Source organism: Lagenorhynchus albirostris, chromosome 12 (genome assembly GCF_949774975.1).
Source record: "Lagenorhynchus albirostris chromosome 12, mLagAlb1.1, whole genome shotgun sequence".
NCBI lineage: Eukaryota > Metazoa > Chordata > Mammalia > Artiodactyla > Delphinidae > Lagenorhynchus > Lagenorhynchus albirostris.
In genome coordinates this window covers 78,618,930-78,637,930 of record NC_083106.1, presented here as the reverse complement: position 1 = coordinate 78,637,930, position 19,001 = coordinate 78,618,930, and the positions used below count along the sequence as shown (strand labels likewise).

The 19,001-nt window shown below is 45.1% G+C and overlaps 1 protein-coding gene across 1 annotated transcript in view; it reads left to right on the top strand.

The window, feature by feature from the left end:
• The window catches only part of DDX43 (DEAD-box helicase 43), a 29,301-nt gene extending 16,083 nt beyond the window's left edge, over positions 1-13,218 (top strand). Inside the window, exon 17 of the mRNA XM_060167454.1 lies at positions 12,620-13,218. The gene's annotated coding sequence lies outside the window, so the exon portion shown is untranslated. The remainder of the gene's footprint in view (positions 1-12,619) is intronic.
• Positions 13,219-19,001: the final 5,783 nt, after the last annotated feature.

Genomic DNA, 19,001 nt, shown 5'->3' with positions numbered 1-19,001 from the left:
ATGGGCATCACATCTTTCAGCAAGAGGGTCCAGAAGAGCATCTCGCAGAAGAAGGTCCAGCTGCATGTGGACAGGAGCCTCAGGTGAACGCTGTCCGACGTTACGGAGGACACTACAAACTGCAGAGCAGGCCGGGCTTCAGTAGGCCCCAGTGAGCAGAAGCCATCAGCCAAGGCTTCAGGCACAGACCTGCGAGTGAAAACGAGACCCTCCTTACTTTTCTACCCGGTGAAGAGGGACCACAGCGCACAAACCGGACCAGAAATGAGGGGCGGCAAGCGGCTCCGGTGAGGCTGGAGCACGTCTTCAATGGGTAAGTGCAGTGCTTAATGCACAGTGATGTCGGCTGCATTTAAGCCCGTGAAGGCTGTTCAGTTTTACTGTAAATAAAAAGCTTGATGAATACGGTAAATCTTTTAGGTCAGGAGGATTACATCCTCCTGATGCAGCATGTTTACATGCAGACTTTTAAGCCAACTACTGGACTAAAAAAAAAAAAAAAGAAAAGGCATGATCAGAAAAAGGATGAAAGGAAAACAATGTATGGCCTCATCAGCGAAGCGTGAAGTCAGTTCTCCTGCAAATGTGGGTGACAGCAATCTTGGCAGTCACTGTGATCCCACGCTGCCTCACGCGAGGTTAGCCCTGCGCCAGCAGCCTGCGGCCGGAGGCGGACCAGCGTGAGCAGACCCGTCTGCTGGGGACACAGACCCCCGCTTTGCTGCCAGCTTTGTCGCTTGTCAGCAAGTCCCTTTGACGCGGATTCCTCGCCGGCCCTGTGCCTGGCACACAGTAGGCACTCAGGCGGCATCTGCTGGCTGATGGAGCTGTCACTACAGTGCCAGACTTGTCACATCTGGTCCCCAGCTCCAGGCGCCGAGACCCCTGCCGTTTCTGTTGCTCAGCACACGTAGTAGAGGAAACCCTGATGCACCAACAGGAGGTTTCAGGTCAGGCGAGGTTTGAGGCAGTCCCATGCGCCCAGCCGTATTGTGGAGGGTCCAGAAACACACGTGCAGAGCCCCTCCCGGGAGCCGCGGCCCCTGGTCCTCCCATCCACACTTCATTCTGCGGGCAGAGTTACGTGTTACGACCTCAGCCGTTCTCCTGGGCCAGAAATGCTTTGACAGATGGATGCATGTAGTGGTTTGGGGGCTCCTGTTTTCAGAAGTACTAATCCTTAATTGAGAGCCACAGGAAAGCCGCCAAGGACCGTGTGGTTCCTGCCCCCGAGTCCAGCCCTGGGGTGGAAGTTCTGACCAGCCTTGACCTTCTGCACTGGGGGGTCGGCAACGAAGCATGGCTTTGAGCAACACAGGCCGGTACCATCTGATGCTCGTTCTTGCCTCTCTTTCAGGGGGAACGATTGCTAACACAACTTTTTTAACTATTAACAATTACCTGATTTTTTCTTTATGTTCAAAAACTCAGATCCCTATATCTAATTCTATCCGAACCAAAGTATCCTTTGAAAATAAAGCTTTATATCCAAAAGCAAGCTTTTGCAACATTTTCTAGTCAGTGTGTTGGGGGAGCAGAGAGTGTGAACAGGGAGTAGGAAGGAAAGAGAAGGACTTGAATTCTAATTTCTGACCATCTTGACATATATTGTGTTCAAAGCTATCACCTTCTTACTCAGTTTTAATTCTGGGTTCTTTCTTAAGCCTCAAAGAATAAAAGCAGCAGTGGACAGCCTGGCCTGGTGGAGCGTTTTAGTGTCTCACGGATGGATTCACCTGAGCGCCACCCAGAGAAGTCAGAACAGACCCCCCCGCAAGCGGGGAGGTGGAGGGGCCCAAGTTCTCGGTTTCATGGAGCGTGCTTTCCGTGGACAAGGACGCCACTCTCACTAAATAAAACGTGGTGTGTCCGTGGCAGCCACGCTTTCGCCAGTGCTCACGATGCATGTCTAGCAGATTGCAGCCTTTTAAAATATGCATAATTGAATGTACAGAGAGCATCCTCTAGACTCTGAGGGGGTTGTATTTTCATACACCTGACCGTGGTCGGCACGTCGGGGTGCTCTCTGTGTTTGCAGTCATGCAGGTTCAGTGCGTATTCAGAGAGCGTCTCACTGCCCACAGCTGAAGGCTGTTGATATGGAGGCGCCAAGAAGGCTCTAAAGTATGTGGCTTATGGAGGTTTTTCCTAAGAAGCTGAGTTTAGAAAGGGTTTGAAGGAATCAAACACCAAACCCCCTTTGTCAAGGGGAGTGTTTTGTTATCAGGCTGGAGTTTGGGGGCAGATGGGGTTAAGGCATTGGTAACCTGCTCCCTGGAAATATCCACATACTATTGAGGGAAAAAAAAATGTAGCCGTCAGATGTTTGAGCCACAGTTGTGGATGTGTAGGTCACGTCACCGTCTCTTCAACAGCAGATCTGTGTTCCCAGTTGAGAGACTCTGGACAAGAAGCTGTGGTGTTAGGCTCTATCTGTTCAGGTGTGTCTGGAAGAGCGCTTTCATTCCCACGGGAAGCCTGGGACGCTTTTCACCCTCAGCCAGATGCTGTGCGCACGCAGTCCCATGCTGTTTTTCCTCTAAGGAGAGGTCCTTTGGAAAGCGGAGGTTGTGTGTGTCTTTTCAACCTCTGAAAGCATGTCAGGTGAGAGGAGAGACAGCTCTCTGAACTCATGTTTTTCTTGGGTGCAGAAATCTGTTCTTTCATCAGACCACTAAGCCACGTGCCTTAGCCTCTTCTGCAGTTTCCCACAGCTGGATCTGGGGCAGGAGGCTTCTGCCTCTTAGAGGTGGCCGACCCTCTAAAGCAACCCCGTCTGGCTTTGGGGAGCAGTGGTGCTTGGGGAAAGCAGCCCTCACCGTGGCTGTCTGCATTTTTAAACCACCTGTCAAGGACTTGCACTTGTCTCCACCTGTAAGGTTGCAACACTGCCTTCTCTCCGCTTGGTGCTTCTGGGCAAAACTGGCATGTGCCGTCCAGAACTGGCGTTGTCTTCTTAGAGAGCACGGCTCCTGCCTCGGTTCCGGCCTGCTGTGCTTCTTTCATATGCCCTGAAGGGTGTCACATCTTGCCATTCTTGTGGCTTCGTTTTAAGGTTTTTTTAAAAAACAAATGGACAGACTTCTTATTTCAATGAACAAACTCTTAGGTTGGCAACAGCATGTGAGAAAGATCATAGCTGAACCCCTTGAAAGATTGCAGCCAAGGGATTCAAGACCAGTGGTGTAAAAGGAAGAGGAATTTCACTTATGTGGTACAGCTGCCAAGTTGTTAGATGTTCCTGACTCCGCTAAATAGGCACAGCGAGTCTTCCAGGGAGCAGATGTTAATAATTGTTTGCAGTTAGAACGCTGCATCTAACCTTGGCATTTCAGCTGTTTATTTTGTGGGAATTTTTGCTGCTTTCTTGCAGGGCACCTGCCTGTTAGAAAGGAGGAAGTAGGGGAGGGAACTAACTCAGGGGCCCGACTGTGGATCCCAGAGTTGTTGCTGCATGGAAATCACCTGAAGGCTCTCAGGCATTACAATGACAAGATGCAACAGTTGAGAAGGGGCCTTTTAGCCACCTGGTCCAGACATTCTGCCCTCAACCTGCCACCCGGGGTTTGAGCAGCCTGGGCTTAAACACCTCTGAGGACAGAGAACTTACATGCCTCCTAGGGAAGCCTGTTCTATCTTTGTTTTTGGTTTTTTTCAATATAATGTTATTTATTTATTTTTGGCTGTGTTGGGTCTTCGTTGCTGCGCGTGGGGTTTCTCTAGTTGCGGCGAGCAGGGGCTTCTCATCGCGGTGGCTTCTCTTGTTGTGGAGCGTGGGCTCTAGGTGCGCAGGCTTCAGTAGTTGTGGCATGTGGACTCAGTAGTTGTGGAGCACAGGCTTACTTGCTCCACAGCATGTGGGATCTTCCCAGACCAGGGATCGCACCCGTGTCCCCTGCATTGGCAGGTGGACTCTTAACCACTGCACCACCAGGGAAGTCCCTTGTTCTATCTTTGTAAACCTCTGGCTTTTCTATGCTCTCTGTAATTTCCGTCTTAGTCTCTGGCCAGTGGGGGCCAGGTTAATTGCTGGCACTGCTCCAGGGCGTAGTGTTGGTCTTTAGAAGGAGCAGCTAGCAAATAGACACTTTGGTGTCCTGGCTGTCCTTCCCCGAGTATTGGTCCACTTGGTCCCTTGTTGGAGATGTTGAGGAAACCCCGTCAGCCTGGTTATACTCCCTAGCTGCTGCTGAAGCTGATGGAGGAGGGAGTGCTATCAGGCTGCTAGGAAAGACCTCAAGACAGATGAGGCCTCAGTGCTCTACTTGCATCACAAAAACTGAGGCTCACTTCACATAAGAAAAGCTTTAGCGAGAAGATTTTAAAATATGATCTGTGTGGAGTTTAAAGGTTACGTGGCCCCTGAAGGCTTGTACCTTAATGTTCCTGCAAGTACTTCACACATTGTTTTTATGGAGAAAACAAAGCTTAGGAACTTGGGGAAACCACATGTCTCAGTGTTAGAGAAGGACCATATTTTCAAGCTGGAAGGTCCTTTAAGGTTGCCGTTGCCCAGTCATTGATTTTTAGAGATGGGGAAACTGAAATTCGGAAAGACTTGCCCGAGCACCGTGGCATCATCTGGACCAGCCTCTCGCCCTCCTGACCCGCCTGGTGCCCGTTCACTTTCCGCAGAGCGGGAGCCCAGCCTGCAGGGGGCTGCCCTCACATCCTCAAGACCTTGCCCCTGAGCAGAGATTCCCAAGGCCAGCCTGGCTCTCAGGGACGGGGACCCAACCTGCAGGACTCCAGGTTGCAAGTAACGGCTGGGAAGGCAGTCAGTTGAGTTTTGCAAAATGAATGGGAGGGGAGAACAGAAGGAGCCTATCATTGAAGACCAAGTTTCCAAAGTCCTGGTGGGAAATGTGATGTTGTCGTAGAATCTAAATGCTCACGAAACACACTTGCTCTGTGGTCTGTGGATCAGACTTCAGCCTTTCACACGGGTCATTCAGGTGACCCTAACTTGAACAGACACAGCTCTGTGGCCCTGCCATTCGCAGCCCTGTCCCTGTTAACGAACGAGGTGGCTGAACTGAAGCACAGGTGAGCTCAAGGTCATGCCCGGGGACGCATGGTGCTTCAGGGTGCTTCTGTGTTCCTTTCATTTTATTACAAACTGTTGCCAAGTTTATGGTTAGGAGGGGTAAAGTGAACCCCATTTTTTAAATTAATTAATTTATTAATTAATTTATTTTTTTGGCTGCGTTGGGTCTTCGTTGCTGCACGCGGGCTTTCTCTAGTTGCGGTGAGCGGGGGCTACTCTTCGTTGCGGTGCATGGGCTTCTCATTGAGGTGGCTTCTCTTGTTGTGGAGCGTGAGCTCTAGGTGCGTGGGCTTCAGTAGTTGCGGCTCACGGGCTCAGTAGTTGTGACTCGCGGGCTCTAGAGTGCAGGCTCAGTAGTTGTGGTGCACGGGCTTAGTTGCTCCGCGGCATGTGAGATCTTCCCCGACCAGGGCTCGAACTTGTGTCCCCTGCATTGGCAGGCGGGTTCTTAACCACTGAGCCACCACAGAAGCCCCTGACCCAGTTCTTTGAGGTGGAATCCAGCTGGGGGCAAGGTGGGACCTTTTCTTAGGGTAGGAATGTCTACACATTCCTTCGCCCCCTAGGTGCGAAGGCACCTCTTAGCCAAGATGGACACATGCCATGACTACTGTCTTAAAATGTCCTCAGGAGACAAAGCTTGACTATTTACCCTGTGTCTGTTGTTACTTCGTTTTGGAGAGCAAACAGGAGGCTGACCGTAAATGCCTAACCTGGAGCCCACCTACCTCCTGTCTCAGGAAATGCAAACAGGAGGCTAGTGGTAAGCGTCTGGCCTGAAGCCCACTTTTTTCTGCTCCAAGAAATGTAAACAGGAGGCCAGTTGTAAGTGCCTAACCTGGAGCCTGTCTATCTCCAGCCTCACCAAAACCAGGAGCCTGGCGCCCACCATGTGCCATTTATCTATGTGCAGCGGTTTCAGAATTGTTAACGACGACACCCCGGAAAGAACTCCATAAAATAAAGCCCACTGTTTATGTATGGTCCATTTGCCTTTAGTCTACAGATTCCATTCATTTCCAAAGTTAACTTAGGTCAGCACCTTCCATACATTTCTAATATAGTTGGATTCTGTCACATTGTGTATTCTATCCTGCAGCACTCCTACATCCTAAATAACTAAATTTGAGTAGATTATGATTGAACCCTTGGGCTATACACATCTATGGGCTTAGACAAATGCATAGTGACAGGTATCCTTCCTAAAATATCACGTGGAATACTTCAAACCCGCCCCACCCCATGATCTGCTTATCATCTATAGTTAAATGTAGGGGGTTTTTTTGGTTTTTTTTTTTTTTGGTTTTTTTTTGCGGTACGCGGGCCTCTCACTGTTGTGGCCTCTCCCGTTGCAGAGCACAGGCTCCGGACGTGCAGGCTCAGCAGCCATGGCTCACCAGCCCAGCCGCTCCGCAGCATGACCAGGGCATGAACCCGTGTCCCCTGCATTGGCAGGCGGACTCTCAACCACTGCGCCACCAGTGAAGCCCTGTAAAGGTAGTTTTGTCTTTTCCAGAATGTCACACAAATGAGGTCATACTGTGTGCAGCCTCCTCAGACTGGACTCTTCTGCTCAGCAATATGCACCTAAGGTTCATCCATGTCTTCCTATGGGTTGATGGCTCATTTCTTTCTGTTGCTGAGTAGTATTCCATTGCCTGTGTATTGGAGGAAAACCAATTCTCCCTCTACCCTTATAGGCTCTTGACTGAGAGTCCCCTGTAAGAATTTTAATAGCATGTGTACCTCCTGAATATATGAGAGATACCCAGGAAAACTGAGTCACTCCCTGAAATGGCCAAAGCCATCACCTTCCATACCATCTTCGGCTAAAAACAAATGAAGGACCTTGGGGGAGGGGAGAAGCCAGTGATGGCAGGTTATCACACAAAGCACAGTAAACAAGGGTATGGTTGTTATGTGGATTTAAGTCAAGACTTCTCCACTGGTAAGAGTCTCTTGAGATTGAATCATCCTTCTGTTTCCAGTACAAAGAGGGACACACCCTTACACATGGAGATTTCCCTAATAAATATAAATGTACTTCACAAAAGGGAAACCTCTACCCAGTTTTTCTTTTCTTTTTTTTAAAATTTTATTTATTTTATTTATTTCGTTGCGCCGGCTCTTGGTTGCTGCCGGCAGGCTCCTTAGTTGTGGCTCGCGGGCTCCTTAGTTGCAGCATGTGAACTCTTAGTTGTGGCATGCATGTGGCATGATCTAGTTCCCTGACCAGGGATTGAACCCAGGCCCCCTGCACTGGGGGCTCGGGGTCTTAACCGCTGCACCACCAGGGAAGTCCCAGTTTTTTTTTTTTATTTTAATCAGACCAAAATAATCCTTATGCCAAAGAGACATATTTTGGGGTGGCATATTCTGCTCCCCTGGACAAGGATGTACCCCAATTTGCTTATGCATTCATCTATTGAAGGACATCTTCATTTTTTTCAAGTTTTAAGCCATTATGAGTAGCGCTGCTGTGTATAATTGCATCCTTGTTTGCACTTGGACATAGATCTTCAAAGCAGTTGCCTAAATCCTGGAAGCACGATTGTTGGATCCCAAGGTGAGACCCGTTTAGCTTTGGGAAAAACTGCCAAACTGTCTCACAAAGTGGCTGTAGATGCATCCCACCAGCAATGAGGGAGAGCCCCTGTTGTTCCTCATTCTCCAGCAATGGATATATTTGGAGTTTCGCAGTCCTAATAGGTGTGGTGTGATACCTCATGATTTTATTTTATTTTATTACATCTTTATTGGAGTATAATTGCTTTACAATGGTGTGCTAGTTTCTGCTTTATAACAAAGTGAATCATTTATACATATACATATGTTCCCGTATCTCTTCCCTCTTGTGTCTCCCTCCCTCCCACCCTCCCTATCCCACCCCTCTAGGTGGTCACAAAGCACCGAACTCATCTCCCTGTGCTATGCGGCTGCTTCCCACTAGCTATCTATTTTAAGTTTGGTAGTGCATATATGTCCATGCCACTCTCTTGCTTTGTCACAGCTTACCCTTCCCCATCCCCATATCCTCAAGTCCATTCTCTAGTAGGTCTGTGTCTTTATCATGATTTTAATTTGTAATTCCCTGATCATATATGATGTTGAGCATATATGATATTATTAAACGTCGTATATAATGTTTACCCATTTTTTATGGAGTTGTTTTATAGTTCTTTGTATTGAGTATATTTTAAGTCCAAATCCTTTATCAGATATGTGTTTTGCAAATATTTTTCCTCCAGTTTGTGGCTTGTCTTTTGGTTTTCTGAATAAGATTTTTCAGAGTAGAAATCTTTAATTTTATGAAGTCTACAATATTACATTTTTTCTTTTCTGGGTTGACTTTCTGTGCTGTGTGCTAAAACTCAAAACTCATGATCTATAGACCTAACCCAAGGTCATGTAGATTTTCCTCCCTATTTATCTCTATAATTTTGAGAGTTTTACATTTTAAATGTTTGTTAATAAATTTGAGTGAATTTGGTGTACTTTTTAAAATTTTTAAAAAATTTTTTGGCTGCGTTGGGTCTTCGTTGCTGTGCGTGGGCTTTCTCTACTTGCAGCGAGCAGGGGCTACTCTTCGTTGTGGTGCGCGGGCTTCTCATTGCAATGGCTTCTCTTGTTGCGGAGCATGGGCTCTAGGTGCGCGGGCTTTGGTAGTTGTGACACGTGGCCTCAGTAGTTGTGGTTTGCGGGCTCTAGAGCACAGGCAGTAGTTGTGGCGCATGGGCTTAGCTGCTCCGCGGCATGTGGGATCTTCCTGGACCAGGGCTCGAACCCGTGTCCGCTGCATTGGCAGGCGGATTCTTAACCACTGCGCCACCAGGGAAGTCCTTGGTGCAAGTTTTAAAGTTGGAGTCTATATTTTATTCCATATGGTATACTCTGGTTTCTCTTCAGATCGTATAAATCTTTCGGTTTTTTTAAATTTTTAATTCCATATGGTTTCCAATGAATTGTTCCTTAAGTATTTAGGAGAAGTCATGGGATATTTGGCTCTATTTCAATTTGAATTTCTGCAGTTTAATGGATTCAGCAGAACTGCCCTCGGGGGCGGGGCCTCCATGAACTGTGAGGGCAGCTTGGTCTGCACGTTCCCATTGGCTGGCAGGGAACGTGAGCCCGCCTCCCTGACCCACCCCGGGAACGCAGGTTCTGCCCGCCGACTTGGCTCCGCTCACCCCTGATGGGAGCCCCGTTTCCTCAGAACCCACTGGGGCTTTGGCTTCTGGAACATGCGGGGCTGAGTCCATACTGAATGCCGGGGCTTTGGGACAAGCCGGGGTTGAGTCCACACTAACGGAAGCCGGGTCTCGTCAGGAACCGCTGGGGCTTCAGCTTTGGGACACTGTGGGGTCCAGTTCATGCTGAGAGGAGCCGGGTCCCCTCAGGACCTGCCGGGAAGTGATGCTGCTGAGGGAAAAGGTGAGGAAGAGTGGGGAGAAGGTTCCTGTGCGTGGCTGACCGCTGAGGGTGTCTGTCTTCAGAGGACCCAGGAGAGGAAGGGCTTAATGTGGAAAGTTGTGGGGTTTTATTCACTATTGTGTGTGGTGCAGACAGAGTGCAGTGTTGTTCTTTGGCGTGTGGCGTCCCGTTTCCCCAGCACCGTATATTGAGAGGACTGTCCTTTCCCTGGTGTATGTTCTTGGCTCCTTTCTTGTCAGTTAACTGACCACACACCTGTAGGTTTATTCCTGAGCTCTCTGTTCTGTTACTCTGGTCTGTGTGCCTGTTTTTGTGCCAATTCCACACTTTTTTGGTGACTGTAGCTTCGTAACATAGTGTGAAATCAGGGAGTGAGATGCCTCCAGCCTGTTCTCCTTCCTCAGGGTCGCTTTGGCTATTTGGGGTACCTTGTGGCTCCACGCAAGTGTTAGGATTGTTCTGTTTCTGTGAAAAGTGTCATTGGAATCTTGGTAGTGACTGCATGAATGTGTACATTGCTCTGGGTAGAATGGACGTTTTAACAATATTCTTTTCACCCATAAGCACAGGCTATCTTTCTATTTATTTGTGTCTGTTCAGTTTCTTTCATCAGCATCTTACAGTTTTCAGTGTGCAGGTCCTTCACATCCGAGGTTAAAGTTATTCCTAGTTATTTTTTTGGATGCAATTGGAAATGGGATCGTTTTCCTAATTTCTCTCTTTGATGATTCGTTAGTGTATAGAATCACAACTGATTTTTGTGTGTTGATTTTTGTATCCTGCAGCTTTACTGAATTCATTTATTAGTTCTAACAGTTTTTTGGTGGTTGGATGTGGAAAACTAGAATTCAGATATCCCACTGTTTCGACTACATCCAGGCCATTCTTAGCACCCAAGACATAGTGGCTCTTAGTAACATGTGGACGCCTCCAAGGGCGATTAGTCTCATCACTTGTAGGTGAACTGGATCTGGGTAGGGCTTGGCCTCTATGACAAACTTTGATGTCTTTTCTGTTTTTCTGGCGTGGTACTGACATGGTTGTTTTGAAAAATAATTTTCTAGTAAATTTCAAAAGTATAAAAAACTTTAAACAGCAGCAGTACAAAATTTTCCACATTCACACGAAATACCGCAGCGTGTTTCACCCCAAACTGGGATACCCTCCCAGGGAACCAGCACATAACCCCCAAATGAGGAATCATTATGGTTTCCACGTCATAATCCAATCCACAGGCCCACCTCAACTTTCACCAGCTGCCTCAGCTGTGTGGAAATGACTTTTTCCATCCTGATCCAGTTTCTTGTTTTTGGTTTTGGTTTCGTTTGGAACAGTTACCGAGACTTTCCCTCATTTTCAAAACCTTCATGGATTTAAAGCACACAGCATGAGTCCAATCTGGGTGGTCTTTTCTGTAGGGCTTCTTTCACTTAGGATGTTTTCAATGTATATCCGTGTTGTAACATGTAACAGTTCTTCATTTCTTTCATGGTGATTAAAAACAGATGACATTTACCATTTAAGCCATTTTAGGTACACAGTGCTATGGCATTAACTACATTCACATTGTTGTAACGATATCCTCACCATCCATCTCCAGACCCTTTTCATTTTCCCCAAGTGAGACTGTAACCATTAAACACGAACCGCCCTCAACCCCTGGCAATCTTATTCTACTTTGTCTTTGAATTTGACGTATCTGGACACCTCATAGAATGTTTGTCCTCTTGTGTCTGGCTTGTTTCACTGCGCATAATGACTTCAAAGTTTACCCACTTTGTAGCAGTGTCAGAATTCCTTAGTTTTTAAGGCTGAATCATGTTCCATTGTGTAGGTACCACATTTTGTTTATCTGTTCATCTGCCAAAGGACACTTGTGTTGCTTCAACTTTTTGGCTGTTGTGACTAATGCTGCTATGAATATGAGTGTACAAATATCGCTTCCAGTCCCTGCTTTGAAATATTTTGGATATAGACTGTGGAAAGGAATTGACAGGTTATTCATTAATTCTAGGTTTAAGTTTCTGAGGATCTGCCCTACTGTTTTCCACAGTGGCTGCACCATCTTGCTTTACTCCTTTATGTGGCAGAATAATGCAGCTTACGGATCTACCCTATTTTGCTTATCTCACTGATGGACATTTTAATTGTTTCTACCTTGGGCTACTGTGAACAGTGCTGCTCTGAATATTGGTGTACAAGTTTTTGTTTGAACACTTGTTTTTTTTCCATTTTGTGGGTATTTATCTAGGAGTGGAGTTGTTGAACCATATGATAATTGCATGCTTATATTTTTGAGAAAATGCCAAGGTATTGTACACATAGATTGCACCATTTTACATTTACACAAGTAATGTTGAAGGTTTCTAATTTCTTTACATTGTTGCCAACATTTGTTATTTTTAGGTTTTTTCTCATGTAAGCATTCTAGTGTGTATGAAGGGGTATCACATTGTAGTTTTAATTTGCATTTCCATCTTGACTACTGATGTTTGACGTCTTTTCATGTACTTGTTGACCATCTGTATGTCTTGTCTGGAGAATGTGTCCATGCAAGGCCTTTCCATTTAAAAAATTGGGTGGTTTGTCTTTTTGTCGATAGGCGGTAAAAGTTCTCGATATATTCTGAAGAACAGACTCTTACCGGGTATAAAATGTAGACACATTTTCTTCCATTCTGTGGGCTCTTTATTTTCTGAATAGCATCTTTGGATGCTCAAAGGTTGCAATTTAGAGGACTTAAAAGTACACTTAAAAAATGTTTACCATGGGGCTTCCCTGGTGGCGCAGTGGTTGAGAGTCCGCCTGCTGATGCAGGGGACGCGGGTTCGTGCCCCGGTCCGGGAACATCCCACATGCCGCGGAGCGGCTGCGCCCGTGAGCCATGGCCGCTGAGCCTGTGCGTCCGGAGCCTGTGCTCCGCAACGGGAGAGGCCACGGCAGTGAGAGGCCCGCGTACCGCAAAAAAAAAAAAAAAAAAAAATTAAGATATGTACTTTTTTTTAGACATAATACTATTGCACATTTAATAGACTACAGTATAATCTAAACATAACTTTTATATGCACTGGGAAACCAAAAACTTTGTGTGACTCGCTTTATTTTTTGCTTTATTCATGTGGTCTGGAACGGAATCCACAGTATCTCCAGGGTATGCCTGTGTTTGCCTCTGGGTAGTCCTGGGTTGAAAGGCAAAACAGATGTGCAGGAAGAGGGAAGCTGCCGACACCGACCACTGACGAGTCCTGATTGTTCTGGGGCAATTGTGCAGAGGTTGTGGGTCAGAGACTGTTGTCAAATATGATCTGGCCATTGTCTGTGTATTCAGTATCTCATGAAAAATTCTGATAATTCCGAAGACTGAGCAGTAAATTCCACTGCAAGTTGGGTAATTTCTACTTCTTTACTTTCAACAGAATAGCAGGGGCAATCTAGATTACTAAATATTTTTGGGTTTTTTTTGACCGTGCAGCACGTGGGATCTTAGTTCCTGACCAGGGATCAAACCCGTGTCCCTTGCATTGGAAGTGTGGAGTCTTAACCACTGGACCACCAGGGAAGTCCCTAGATTACTAAACATTTTTATGATGGGTGATTCTATAATATTTTGGCATATATCCTAGGAGTTCAGAGAATTAGGTAGAATTGCTATAATAAAACTTTCATTCCCTCTACTTATTATATGAGCAGGGTGTTTGGTTGTTTTTTTTTAATTTGAATTATAAAAAGAAAAATATGAATAGAACTGATGCTGAAGCTTGTCTTATTTTATTAATATGTAATATTTATCCACAGATACGTGAATTAAATTTTAAAAGCCCTACTCATCTCATTAGGAGATATATTTCAATAATATTTTACTTTTGGGAGGGGGCGAGGAAAAAAAAATTTTACTTTTTATGTTTAATAGTTATTATCAAAACTATAAAAGTTATGCTATCTTATCAATTATATACTAAAATAATATCTAAATTGAGTATGAATATTTTATTACATTCATATTTTTGTTGCAAATAAGTATGGTGGGTTGATTAATAGAATATAGTATAAAATTCAGTTATGGAAATTAAAAGGATGTGAATGTTCAAGGAATGAAGGGACATTTTGGAATTGCTAAACTGTTAAAAAAAAAAAGAGAGAGAGCTTGTTTATCTTCTCAATGTGCAATGGTGGGTACCAAATTGCTAGAGTATTTTGATTTCATGGGCTGTATTTAAAAGGCACAGTATTTTTTAATATGCTAGAACTTACATCCTTTGCAACTGTTTATATGTAAAAATAAAATGTTTGGATGTCAAATTTAAAACGTGTGACTTGTACATATTTTTTCAAACATATTTTAGGGTCCTGAGCAAAACAGTTGGACGACCCACGATAAAGCATTGGTTTACAAGCTTAAGTACGCTCCAGAATCCCTGGAAGGTGGTTAAAACGCAGGTCGCCGGTCTCCTCCGCGGACATTTCTCACTCACTGTGTCCGGGGTGGAGCTGGGGAATTTGCATTTTTCATCAGTTCTCGGGTTGTGCGAACGCTGCTGGCCCACATCCTGAGGACCGCAGTCCTGCTCTAGAGTTACTAGCCTACGTGCCGCTGACTAACCTGGAAACACGGGTATCCTCCTGCCTTTCCTCCTTCTCCCACAGCCTCCAGAACAATCACCACCTAGTGTTTTCCATTTACTCCACCTGCAAATCGGAAGCCAGTGTAACTCCTCCGCATCTCCCGCCCCGGTCCAGCCCAGCCCCGCCCTCGCCCGGATCCCCGCCGCAGCCCCGCCCTCACCGGATCCGCACAGCCCGGCCCTCATCCGGATCCGCCACAGCCCAGCTCTCACCTGGATCTCCGCCGCAGCCCCCCTCCCGCCATCTCTCCGCAGCGCAGCCAGAAAGACCTTCCCGAAGACCATACACCATCAGTCACACGCTCGCTCAGCACCTTCCCCAGACCTCCGTTACCCTGAAGATGCAAGACCAAATATCCTCCTGTGTCTCTTGGTCTCGGCTCATTTTTAGAGCTTCATCTTCCATCTCCAATCCTCACCACGACTGTAAACTCCAAGTCTACTGATGCATTTCTTGCCCTTTAATGTGCTCTGCTCTTTCTCACCTCTGGGATGCAATTTAAACTGCGGAAAACTCCTCAGCTCCCTCAACCCTTGTTCACTGTGCTGAGTCCTACGCACCTCCAGATTGGTTGTTAGAAGTCACTTCGTCCAGAGCTCATCCTGGACTCTTTACAACCAGCTCGAATCCCGCCAAATGTGCTCTCATGTCCCCACTGCTGGCTTCAAGTACCACGCATCACATTTGATGGTACCTGCCTGTTTGCTTGCCTGTCTCCCTCGAGATTTCAGTTCTCTGCAATCTCTTTTCTCGTTTACCATTGTATCTCCAGTTACAGTGCCTGGAGCATGGTAGATATGCAGCAGATGTTTGTTGAATGAATTCATGTTCCTCCCGTTCACATCCACCAAGAGCTGAAAAGGAAAGCAAAGAGAGTGTAGTCTATGGTCCCTGCCGCTAGCAATAACACAGGAGACTGTGGCAGGAAGACAAACACAGAGAAAGGAAAGACGGTATGGTTTACTGTGAGAGAGAGTGACACAGAGTGTAAGTGCAACAGAAGTTTCGAGAGAAGGGAGATTGTGCTTGATGGGTTGTTTGGAGGAAACTAGATGAAGACCTTGAGTCTTCACATTTTCTTTCCATGACTTTTATAGTTGAGGACAAAGGGCATTTTGTGAGCCTTTGGGCAAACCAGTGAACAATTTATTTAGCATCGGCCTTTTCCAAGACTGGGAGCTATCCCATGAAGAGAGGCTGGGCAGCCTGCCCTACGAACTTAGTGCAGTGACTTCAAAGCTTGTAATCGCTATTGATTATTATTATTATTGTATCAGTTCATATCTGGTCACAGGGAATGTAGACAGATACAGAATTTCAGTTTTTGGAAACTGCATGAAGTTTTATTGCAGCAAGGAGATGACAAAATGATTCCTCCAAAAGCTAGTTTAGTAAATCACTGTAGTTGAAAAAGACATAATATTAGTGTTTTCTTTCAAAGATATTTAGAGGCACACATTTTCATTCAATTCAAGCCTTCTATACTATACAGAGAGAAACTACTCAAAGATTCTGAGAATCATGCATTCTTACATCTACAATAAAGGCAGTTTTAAAAAGCCTTTTTAACAAACATTAAACATTTTAACAAACATTCTAAATGTTGACCTGGCATTTTTATTTAAAAGTTCAAAATTCCTGCAAGTAGTGGTTATTAAAATACTATATAGCAAAGATGTAAGTGTCTCATGTGTGAGAAGCAATTTTGGTTCTGCCCTCACTGGTCGGTAAGACTGTCAGGCAATAGAATTGCTCCTGCCATGTGTTTGTGTAACAGGGAAGAGCCAACTCTGACCCCACATTAGATCTGTTTCTTTGACTTTAACCTTTGCTTTTCATTGCTTTTGTTATTATAATTGTACACAATGGCCTGCCTTAGGGAACCCTGCCCCTCTACGTGAATGTTAAACTAAAGTGCCTTTGTTCAGTTCACACGGAGACAATCTGACCCTGCCCACCTGTGAATGGCTGCAGAAAAGAAGAAATTAACACATCCCCTCCCCGACGCTGGCCAAGCCAGGCAAAACTAAAGGCCTTTTTACTTTACTTCCTCGCCTCCTCCCCCTCTCTGTTCTATACAGGAAACTGGCATCCAGACCCCGGTAAGATGTTTTTTGGGGGACCCTAGTCCACCATCTTCTCGGTCTGCCGGCTTTCGGAATAAAGTCTCTATTCCTTGCGTCAACACCTCGTCTCCCGATTTGTTGGCCTGTCTTGTGGGGAGCAGAGCGAGCTTGGACTCAGTAACATTTGCATAACTTACTTAAAAATAAGTATTATGGGGCTTCCCCGGTGGCGCAGTGGTTGGGGGTCCGCCTGCCGATGCAGGGGACACGGGTTCGTGTCCCGGTCCGGGAAGATCCCACATGCCGCGGAGCGGGTGGGCCTGTGAGCCATGGCTGCTGAGCCTGCGCGTCCGGAGCCTGTGCTCCGCGGCGGGAGAGGCCACGGCAGTGAGAGGCCCGCGTACCGCAAAAAAAAAAAAAAAAAAAGTATTATGTATGTTTAACATATACTACTGCAGTTTCCCTGATTATTTCTGTAAAGAAAGTGTCCAGAAAAAAATTAAGGCTCCAAATAAAACCTTTCAGGGAGAAAAGTGAATTGCTAAAAAATAGGGCAGGAACAGCTGAGAGTGACTTGCAGACACAGGAGCGGGTACGCTTGCAGACTAGGAAGCCCTTCTGGAGAAATGATCTGGGGCAGCATAGTAAGGAGGTGTATGAATGTTGCTGCGTGTGGGATTTTTAGTTGCGGCATGTGGGATCTAGTTCCCTGACCAGGGATCCAACCCGGGCCGCCTGCATTGAGAGCGCAGAGTCTTAGCCACGAGTTTTTAAATTTTATGTCAGGCAAGATTCCACCATCATTCAGACACTCATAATTTTATGTGTCTGTATGTGTAAGGAGGGGCACCGCCCATTCAGTGCATTACCTTTAGTTGTTATTTGTAAGGAGTTTTCATTAGATTCAAAAGGATTGAAGAATAAAAGGAAATTAAATAATTCTTAAAGAAATCCACTAAGGATATAAAACATGTTCTGAGGAAGATTAACTAGGGACTGTGTGTTTGTCACAAATAGCCACACACTGCCCTCTGATGGTCACATGAGAAATGGCAGGAGTGCTCAGGGTTTCCTGGTTCTGTGGCACAAGAAGCCACATCTAAACTCAGACATCTTCACAGGATTGCAGGTAGATAAAACCAAATTTGTAAGATTCAGTGTTTTCAGGGGATCTTCTAGTGGAAGCAATTGTCTTGTTATTTCACACTATGGAAAAATAGGCTTCTTCCCAAGTGCAGTATATCAGGGAGCATTTATGGAGCCCCCGAGTCAGGCAGTGGGCTCCAGGACAGAAAGTCAATGCCTCTCAGGACCCACAGCGGGTGGGGTTGGAGTGTTGGTAATACCTGGTCTGCATCACAGCTCTGTGTGTCTGGTTGAAAGAAAACAGAATATCAAACCAAAGTATATTTATGGAATCCTTCCGATTATATTAACACTAAACCATTTTTTTAAAATTTGAAAACTGTCACTCAACATATCTGTGCTTTCATCTAAACTAGATGGGATCATCCTATATTCCTGTTCGTTTTTCACTTTATATTAGTACTTATCCATGTCATTAAAACTTTTTGAAAATATGATTTTAATAGCTGCATAGTATTCCTTAATATCTTATACATAAATGACATGTTTCAGTCTCACCATAGAAATATAGTGCCCAAAAAAGTTTCAAATTTTAACCTAAAGCGTGCCTTTTAAATTTATTTTAAGGAGAATTCCTCTGGAGAGCTAACATTCTTATGAAAAGTAAGTTATTTGGAGTCCTTGTTCCTTTCATCTGTTATGCCTTATTACCATTTACTTCTAAGGACTTTCACTTTCTTGATATTTTTGCATTTAACTGTAATTTTTCACTGAGACAACATTTTACATTTGGATTTTAAGAATGTCAAGAAGGACCCTGATGTACATGGACGCAAAAACCCTCAACAGAATATTAGCAAACCAAATTCAAGCATACATTAAAAGAATCATACACCATGATCAAGTGGAATTTATTCTAGGGATGCAAGAATGATTTAATATCTGCAAATCAATCAATGTGATACACCACATGAACAAAACGAAGGATAAAAATCATATGATCATCTCCATAGATGCAGAAAAAACTTTTGACAAAAGTGCAACATCTATTTATGAAGTCAACTCTCAACAAAGTGGTTACACGTGGAATATACTAAAGGCCATATAAGACAAGCCCACAGCTAACATCATACTCAGTGGTGAAAAGCTGAAAGGTCTTCCTGAACAATCAGGACTAAGACAAGGATGCCCACTCTCACCAATTTTATTCAACATAGTATTGGAAGTCCTACCCAGAGTAGTTAGGCAAGAAAAGGAAATAAAAGGCATCCAAATTGGAACAGAAATAAGTAAAACTGTCACTGATTATGACACGATATTATATGAAACCCTAAAATCTCCCCCTCAAAATAACTATTAGAACTAATAAACAAATTCAACAAGGTTGCAAGATATGAACTCAGTATACAAAAATCTGTCGCATTTCTCTACACTAATAATAAGCCATTAGAAAGAGAAACAAAGAAAATAATCCCATTTATGACTGCATGAAAAATAATAAAATACCTTGAAATAAATTTAACCGAGGAGCTGAAAGACCTGTGCACTGAGTCATGCAGTCTGAGACATGGATTCCGGGGCCACACAGCTGGGCTCAAATGCCAGCTCACTCACTGACCTGCTGAGTGACCCTGGGCAAATCGCATAAGGCTCTGAGCCTCATCTTTCTTAACTGGAAAATGGGCACAAACCAGTACCTCCTCACAGGGTTGTGAGGCTCCAAGGAAAGGCTTATTTAGACCAGGGGG